This window comes from Cryptomeria japonica, chromosome 1 (assembly GCF_030272615.1).
Source record: "Cryptomeria japonica chromosome 1, Sugi_1.0, whole genome shotgun sequence".
NCBI lineage: Eukaryota > Viridiplantae > Streptophyta > Pinopsida > Cupressales > Cupressaceae > Cryptomeria > Cryptomeria japonica.
The window spans coordinates 417186466-417192465 of NC_081405.1; positions in this window are offsets into that span (position 1 = coordinate 417186466).

Below are 6000 nucleotides of genomic sequence, written 5' to 3' on the forward strand. Positions count from 1 at the left end.
ATTGGAAGATTACTAAATGTATATAATGCTCCTTTGAATGGTACTACTACTCTAGATGAGATTAAAGAAGTTGAATTCAATATTAGAGCTAGGAAGCATTGTTGAGTGCCTTGTTTGATTTTGAGATGGCTAATGTGGCAGATTTACAAACTACTCATGAGATCTCAAAGAAGCTAAAGACTTTGTATGAAGGTGACAACCATGTGAAAGTTGCTAAGTTGTAGACCTTGAAGGGAAAGTATGAGATTCTAAAAATGGGCAAAGATGAGAACATTACCTCCTTTATGCATAAGGGAATGAGCTTGTGTTGAACATCAGATGTGTCTGTGGAGTGTTGGAAGAATCTAAGATTGTAGCTTAAGTGTTGAGATCCTTTGCTCCTGCTTACAAGCATAAGGGTGCTACTATTGAGGAGATTTGGACTATGACAGATGTGACTAGAGACATGTTGATTGGAAAGCTTCTACTTTTGAGTTGAGTGAATTTCGTGAAGCCCCTCCTAAATCTGAATTTGTATTTAAAGTTACTATATCCAAGAAGTAGAAATATGATTCAAGAGAAAGTTCTACAAGGGTATCTAGATATGAGAAGGAGATGAGAGAGCTTGAGAAGAATAAAGAGAGCTTGAGAAGAATAAAGAGAGCTTGAAGAACTTGAAGCCCCGATTGCTAAAAGATTGCCTAAAGGTGCCAATAAGTATGAAGGAATGTTGCCTCTTAAATGTTTTTCATGTAATAAGATAGGACATTTTGCCTCAAGGTATCCAGAAAGAGTTTATAAGATGTCATTGAAGCCATATAAGCCTAAATATCAGAAGAAGTGTTATTTTGTTTTTGATGAAGGTGTCATAGATGATGAGTCCGAGAAAGGAAATTCAGGAGATGAATAGGTGTTCATTGCTATCAAGGAAGATGATTTGATGATTGTTGATTCTACTAGTTGCATTAATGAAGAGAAAGCTTTGGCTGCTAAGATTGAAGAGTGTTGTTGTAATTATTTATTCATCTTGGATATAATTACACTTTACTTAATTTTACTTAGATACATGCATAGCATTGTAGTTTTATGAGACACTTAGGGAGATGTGCATACATTGGGAGTGTGTATGTAGGAAAATTTCCACCTTTTATGGTGTGACCTTGTTGTTACTTTATCATACCCACTTATTGTGGGATGATAATTCCATCTTCGATGGGTGATCCACCTCATGTGGAATATTTTACTATTTCTCCTACCTACCCCTACCTACCCTTGCATCTCACTAAGCCACATGTCATCATTGTGTGCTTTCTTGTCTCTTAGCCTTTCTTTTTATAAGTAGGATCATCATACATTGTATGTAATTCTTGATGATCCAGTTGAACTCTTTTGCATCTTGATAGGAATACAGTTTATTCTTGTCATATTTTATCTCTCTTATCATTGTGCTATCTTTTGGTCTCTTTGATCTTGATTGCTTCAAGCATAATCTCACATGGTATCAAAGCAGTTGGAGCACCATTGCATAGCCTTTGTAGAGATTTTATTGTGTCTTTGAAGGAGGTCAAGAGGGATATCTAAAGAGAAGCATCTTTTAGAGGCATCCTAGACCAGATCCGACCTCACCATTGCATTGAGGTGATCGTTTCCATAAATTTTGACTATAAATTTGCCTATATTGGGTGAAAATCGATTTTGGACCTTAGAGGAAAAAGTTTGCCCAATTTGGGCGGTACTGTACAATTTTTCAAAAAAAATATAAAAAATGTATTTTCTGCGAAATTATTTTAATTTCTGTATTTTTTAATATTTTGCAAAAAATTTATTTAATTGAAAAGTTTTTATTTATTAAAAAACTATTAAAAAATATATTTTGGGAGGGGTCATGTCACCCCACTCTCGTACTGTTCCCTACCAATTGTAGGGTCTACCACCAACGTCATGCCCTTACTACGACCCCTTCCATACCCTGTTAGATACTTGGTTAGTCCCAAAGACATTGAGAGGAGGTGGGAGGGGTGGGGGGGGCTGAATCAATGTCTGACCAGTGGATGAAAGATTTAAACATATTTGCAACTTTACAACCCAAATTAATATACCGGTAAGCAGATAATAATGCAATAAAGAGAAATAAAAGAATAAGCATCAATGCACACCATAACATGGATATTTTTGGTGAGGAAACCCAGTAGGGGAAAAACCTCGGTGGGATTTGTGACCCACAATATTTACTCACTGGCCAATATGAATAAATATTACTCAGTACAAAAGGGGCTTGCACATGCAGGAAGGCCAACTGCCTAGAGCTCACTGCTCAACAACAAAAATGGAGTCTCACTGACTACACAATTGGAATGCTGGATTCAGTACTAGTTTAAGCTCTATCTGATACCTCTGCCAAAACCTTGCTTGAAAATGATTCTGCTTACACAGAATAGTATTCACTCTTCTCTGCTCTTATTTGCTCTCAAGATAAATACATCAAAATGCATATACAATTATTCTCTCTCATATACTGCTTACATACATACCTACATACATACTTTCTTGCATCACAAATGACCTACAAGATCTCATACACATATGAGTCTTTACAATACATCATGTCGGCTATACAAATATAATATTACATCACAATACATTTCACATAAACAATATTATTTCCAAGTCGGCTTGGACTGCCAGTATAATCTGTTGCTGGTGTAACTAGATGCCGGTGTGAATAAACCTTGTAGTGACTGTTGGTGCCAGTAGGTGAAGTCTGTTGCTGGTAGAACCTATGAACCATGTTACCAGTTGGTTGCCATCAATGACAAAATCAACCATTCTCATTTGAGTGTATAATGCCAACATACCCTTCTTGTCGGCGACCAGTGTTTCGACCAGCCCCTACAAGGTCTGATTGCCGCCGCAAACTCCTGACCGGCTCTGGTAGCCGCCCTCTATTGCAACAATGGCACCATTGTTTCTTGTCCCTTCATGTCTCGACAACCACCGGATTCTCACAGTCTATCACCAACCACTAGACTTTCTCCAGTTGTTGTCGTCGTTGTTCTTCATGGCCTATCACTACCACCTATCATTGGTCGACTGTTCACCCTGCGCACTCCGCTCCGGCCGCCAAGATCTACACTGCACCAGTGACTTCGGACATCTATGTGCCTCCTGCCACATGACCTCCTATCATTTGGGTGACTTAGCTAACCTGCCACATGTATGCCCTATAACTTGCACATTGTCACAGCCACATGTTCAACACAGTTGGTGCCATGCAGGCGTACCCTCATCAAAAGATCTGTATGGCTTGCCTAGTTGGCAAGCTACATAACCTGCCACATCAGCAAACACATAGATCATCATACAACATAGTCAGTGGCTATCTCATCTATATAGAGTGCCACATAAGTGGACATGTCATCCTGCCCAGGATTTCCTTACTGACACCTCATCGTATGGATGCCACGTGTCATCACAAGACTGGTCCACATCATTTGTCTATACGGTATGAATTCCCAATCAGACAGTGAGGTGAATTTTTGGCGATGGGCATACAATCGTCAAATTTAAGCTCCCAGTTTTTTGACGTCATCATTTTTCAAAAAAATTCAGCCCCTCTCCATTGAGCAATTTTGATTTTTGGCCCAACTTTGAAGGCCCATATCCTACTCATTTTGGCTCCTTTTTTAGTGCAATTTTTTTTTATTTGGGCTAATTTTTCATTTACTTTCACATGGTGGTGTTATTTTCTAATTTGGGTGGACATATTTTTCAGAAAATTTAGTTTTTGGTGATTGTACCTATCTAATCCCCATTTCTGCAACTTCTGGGACTCCGTTCGGGCTCATACAAACTCCTTTTTAGGTGTCATTTTTTTTTAAAGTGCATGATTTTTTTTCTACTTTCAGAATCAGCTATCAGTTTGTAGTGATTTTGAGTGGAACTTGTACTTTTAGCATTGGTCATTTTTAGCCAATTTGGCACTTGTATTGCATAGATCTATCCTTTTGGTCTTTTGCATTGTAGTTCTTATCCTATTGGGGCAATTTGTAAAACAAAATCATAATTCCACCTTGCGATTGTTTGCAAGTGGCCTATTGTACACGCACTACATATAAAGTGCCAAAATCATCATTTTTTTGGGGGGGGGGGGGTACTTTGATTGAGTGAATTTGAGGGGGGGGGTGTCTCTTATGATCTTTCTCTCTTGTGTTATTTCATTTTGTTTCTATGGGTTCTCCTAAGTTTCCTCTCTTAACTCCACATAATTATGCTACTTGGAAAATTGATGCATGGAGTAAAGTAATGGAAAAAGGGTTTACTCATTACATTGATGGAACTATTGTTTCTCCCACTAATCCTAAGGCCAATCCCAATGGTCACTTGGATTGTCTCACTAAGAACGTCGTGGCAATTGGTACCTTAAGAAAGTATGTATCAAAAGATCTCATCTTTCATATTGACAAATGTACTACAATTAAGGATGCTTGGCAAAAGTTTCAAGACTTGTATGGTCAAGTTGATGAGATTAGGGGATATCAAATTGAGAGTGATCTCACAATGTTAGATCCCAAGAAATTTGATACAATACAAGATTATGTAATTAAAGCAAATGATTTGAGGGCACAACTCAAAGATTGTGGCATTGATAAGAAGGATACTCAATTGATCTTCAATTCGATGGACAAACTTCCACAAGAATATGCAACATTTGTTTCTAGTTTCCAAACCCATAGGATGATAGTGGGTTCAAGATACAAAATGCCTACATTTGATACTTTCACCAATATGATAATGATGGACAAACTAAGTTGATAAGCATCAACATTCTTAAGACTTCTAAGTCTCAAGCATATGTGGCAACTCAAGGGAACAAAGTAAATCAAGGAAAGGACAACTCAAACAAGAAGAAATGGCAATCAAAGCATAAGGACAAAGAAACACCTTCTCCACAACAAGGGGATTCATCCTCTTCCAAAAATGACAATTCACCAAAGAAGGAGAGACCAACTTGTGCCTATTGTAAAAAGGCTGGTCATGAGGAGCGTCATTGCCATTCTAAGAAGATTGATGAGCTCCTCCATATCCTCAAAAAGAACAAAATTGATTTACCTAATGCCTACAAGAAGGAGGATTCATCACCTTCCACTTCCTCACAATCAAAGGGTAAAGGGCAAGCATTTATGGAAGCAACAAGTGGGAAGACTTGCTCTTTTGGGACAAGAAAATGACAAGCTCTTTGTGCTACTACAAGTCATGATTTAGGGAGATGGATTCTAGATCCAGGGGCTTCTCATCATATGGCATCTTCACGGTCTATGTTCTCTTCATTTGAGCCTTGCACCATGCCGCAAATTTTGATGGGCAATCATACATACATGGATGTGATTGGGAAAGGATCTATTAACATTGGGGATAACTCCTTCAATGATGTGTTGTGTGTACCCCATTTGACAAACAATCTTCTTTTCATCTATCAAATCACACATGGGGAAACAAAGAAAACTGTGGAGTTCTCACCTGAGTTAGTTATCATTAGAGACTTGGAGAGTAGAGATATCATTACAACTGGGGTGGTGGATCATGCATCTTGGTTATATTCATTTTTAGATTTTGTTCCTATTGATGAGGATGATTTTACATATTATGATCACACTTCTTGTGATAATTCAGATTTTGAGAACTTTGGGTACTTGAACTTGGGGATTCTCACATGTGACCCAGTTCTTGAGCCTTGCATTTCATCTCCTCCCCTTGATATCACATCACCTATTACACTTGATGATGTGGATATTGCAACATTTTTGCTTTCTTGTGATTCAGTGTAGCAGGGTATATCTTGTCTTCCAGCTTTAGTTCATTGGGATGAATACTTGACAGACATTGCAGGTTTGTTTGTGGAGTCCTACATTGCAGATTTGGGAGACATCATTGATGACATTCATCTTCTCTTTGATGAAGATGATCCTTCTTTGATTGTTGCGAGGGAACACTTTGACCCTCTTGTTCATTCTCTACATAATC